Source organism: Bactrocera latifrons, unplaced genomic scaffold (assembly GCF_001853355.1).
Source record: "Bactrocera latifrons isolate USDA-ARS-PBARC rearing strain unplaced genomic scaffold, ASM185335v1 scaffold_157, whole genome shotgun sequence".
Taxonomy (NCBI): domain Eukaryota; kingdom Metazoa; phylum Arthropoda; class Insecta; order Diptera; family Tephritidae; genus Bactrocera; species Bactrocera latifrons.
Window position 1 is genome coordinate 758,581 of NW_017535041.1, and position 2,095 is coordinate 760,675.

Sequence of the window (2,095 nt, forward strand, 5' to 3'; positions counted from 1 at the left end):
GTAGAGGTGAACTTTTTTAGAAAAATGGAAAAGTTAAAACAAGTCACTTGAGTGCTTGAAAAGAAAGTGAAAATATCATGTCTGCAATTCTTCTAATAGAGAGTTCTCGACTTTGTTCAGTATAGCGATCGGTAGTGTAAATTTGTGTGTGTATACGCTGAATATATTATATCTCTCAAAAATTATTTGTTCTTGCTTTAATTTTTATATGTTGTATAATTGTATTTGATTGAAGGTAAAAAGAGTTGGTTGAGTTTATATCAGTATTTTGGCACAAAATTCATTATGTCCTCGATAGTATAGTGGTCAGTATCCCCGCCTGTCACGCGGGAGACCGGGGTTCAATTCCCCGTCGGGGAGTTAACTGATGTGTATAAGAGACAGGGTCAGTATCCCCGCCTGTCACGCGGGAGACCGGGGTTCAATTCCCCGTCGGGGAGTTAACTGTTTTTTGTTTGTTTTAATTTTTATCAATTTTCTCTTATTGAAATTATATATTTTTTAATTTAGGAATGAAATAAAAACAGAAAAGTTTTGTCTTAATCAAAATTTTTTCACATATTTATATGAAATTGTGGGTAAATTTGCTAAGTGTATGTGTATAACAGTRCACATTTTTAAAAACGTTGAGAATTGCACCTAATAATTTTAAACATAAGGCCTTGCTATTACATGGGCATTTATATGTACTTTTAATATGARTAGTGGTAAAATGTAGGCTGAGCTGATTTGAATATCTTTTTGAGGATCCTTAAAAACAAATAATAATTGATAGTCTTGAACCCAGACTTTGAAACTATGTACTTCGGACAAATATATTAAATAGGGTCTGGTAGTACGCCTCAGAACCATTCTACCCACTGATTACTAAATTTAAAATTCACCTTTTAAATATGACCTTGTTTTTGCCATATTTCTAGTTCTGAAATGAAAATAAAAGAACAAATACCGCCAAATACACTCGCGGTAAGTACATAGCAGCGAAGCACTTCATTTCGTTAATTACAAAATACGAATATGAGCATTTTCAATTTGATTTTCATTACATTTCATTGCATTTCCAAACACTTAAGTGGTCAACACTTGCGAATTTGAGTGGCGAGTGGGCGACGGAGAGAGGAGAGGTTGCCGGCCATCGCGCGCAGGTTGATGAACAGTAAACAAACAGTATTTAGAAAAAAAACGACAACAACACTAACAARTAATCATAAAAACATACAAAATTGCAGAAAAGGCMGTGAAATACGCGGTTTAGTCAATCGTTGGCACTCGAATTTTAAGTGAATTTTGTGCAAATATTCATATTTACATGGGAACGCGAAGGGTGCTAGTGGATGTGGGCCCGGACAGCGGCTTGTGCTGGGTAGAGTTTGTGGGCTGTGTCGGCCACACGGGCAATCAAAGTTAAAATACGCCCATGCACTCATGAAATATTGGCCAAGCGAAAAAAGGCCGAACAACAAGCTTTCAAGTGTGTCGCGGGAGAGCGGGCATGCATCCGATAAATGACGGCTTTTGGTGTTGCAGCTTAATTCAGATTTTCAATACTGCCAAGGGCAGACAATGGGTCAGACAGACATGGCGTGGCGGCCAGCCAGCAGCAGACCAGACGGCAGCCAATATTCCATGTGGCACGAGCGAAAGGGGTTAACAACGCCGACCAGCCGCTGAAGGTGATTATGATGTTAAAGCTGCTGCTGTTGCTGATAATAGTAATATTGAACTTGCTGTGAACACACAAGCGCCACAAACTCGTTCAAACATTTTACTAACGCCGAGCGATTTTTTGGCAAGTAAAACTCATACTTCTTCGGTTTGGCGGAAAATCGCATAAAAAGTGTAAAGAGCCTGCGTGCATTGACTGCCGATTTGTTCGATCATTTTGAATTATCCCAGCATTTGATATATTTGCATAGCTGAGAGCTCGCTGCAGGCACTGCGGTCGGGCGTATTTACTGTGTGGCCTGGTTGACCGTGACCATGACCATGAGTGCGACAACCACAGCCATCGACAAAGCGCTCGCCACTGCCATCGCTCAACGATACACTCGTATATTGTCAATACCATGAAATGAGTTGCCAATATATAATATAT

General features: G+C 39.4%; 1 non-coding gene across 1 annotated transcript; it reads left to right on the forward strand.

Moving 5' to 3' along the window:
- Positions 1-288: 288 nt before the first annotated feature.
- Positions 289-360, forward strand: Trnad-guc. The gene has a single exon. It is a non-coding gene; the product is annotated as a tRNA-Asp (tRNA).
- Positions 361-2,095: the final 1,735 nt, after the last annotated feature.